The sequence below is a fragment of the Aethalodelphis obliquidens genome, unplaced genomic scaffold (assembly GCF_003676395.1).
Source record: "Aethalodelphis obliquidens isolate GAN/ISIS:26980383/991018 unplaced genomic scaffold, ASM367639v1 scaffold5, whole genome shotgun sequence".
Lineage (NCBI taxonomy): Eukaryota > Metazoa > Chordata > Mammalia > Artiodactyla > Delphinidae > Aethalodelphis > Aethalodelphis obliquidens.
In genome coordinates this window covers 5,314,921-5,316,033 of record NW_020837949.1, presented here as the reverse complement: position 1 = coordinate 5,316,033, position 1,113 = coordinate 5,314,921, and positions in this window count along the sequence as shown.

Below are 1,113 nucleotides of genomic sequence, written 5' to 3'. Positions count from 1 at the left end.
GAAATTCTGTCCCTGTTAAACACTGACTCCCCATTCCTCCTCCACTTCCCACCCAGGCCTTGACACCCTCCATTGTACTTCCTGTCTCTATGAATTTGATGACTCAATCTCATAGAAGTGGAATGACACAGTATTTGTCTTTTTGTGCCTTGCTTATTTCATGCCCTCAGTTTCATCCATGTTGTAGCAGGTACCAGGAATACCTTCCTTTTGGAGGCTGAAAAATATTCCATTTATGCATAGACCGCATTTTGCTTATCCATCATCTATCGACGGACACTTGGCTATAGATTAATTTAACAAACATGTTTTGAGTGCCGATGATGTAGCAGGCAGAACGTTTGCTGCTGGAGATAAGATTGCTATTGAGGTAACTAGGGAGTCCCTGCCCTCCCAGAGGTGAAGAGGCACTAACTAGTAACGGCTAGAAGTAATGGTTTACCAAGATCCCAGTGAAGAGACTATTAATGTATGTATCCTCCACAATGTTTACTAAAACCCTTGGGCACCTGATTGCAAATGAATAAAGTAAGTAGCAGAAATATGAATGGAAAAAACTGCAAGTCATCATACATAGTTTAAATCTTAAAGGGGGTCCTCATAATGGTAAATTTAAATTACAGCTATAGGACAGCCATGCTTATCACTAGCTGTATTGTTTCTAGCTGCTGTGGTAGAAACAGGTAGATGAGCAGTTCTCCCGTGTTCCCTGGGTAAGCGGCAGGAGTTTCTGGTTTTCTGTGCTGTTCCAGGGGAGCAGACCCCGAGCACCTGGCCACAGGCTCCAGAGGACACTGTGGGCCCCCACGTTTGCCTGCACTGTTATTCCAGTTTCCTCTTGCTGTCGCGTGCTCTTCGCTCTGCAAACATCTCGTTAAATTGTGTTTTTTAAAAACGCCGTTCGCTTTAGGACCGCATCCTGCAATGTGTCTTCTTTACCATGAGTGGTTGCTCTGCAGATTTCTTTCTTTTTTTTTTTTTTGCGGTACGCGGGCCTCTCACTGTTGCGGCCTCTCCCGTTGCGGAGCACAGGCTCCGGACGCGCAGGCTCAGCGGCCATGGCTCACGGCCCCAGCCGCTCCGCGGCACGTGGGATCTTCCCGGACCGGGGCA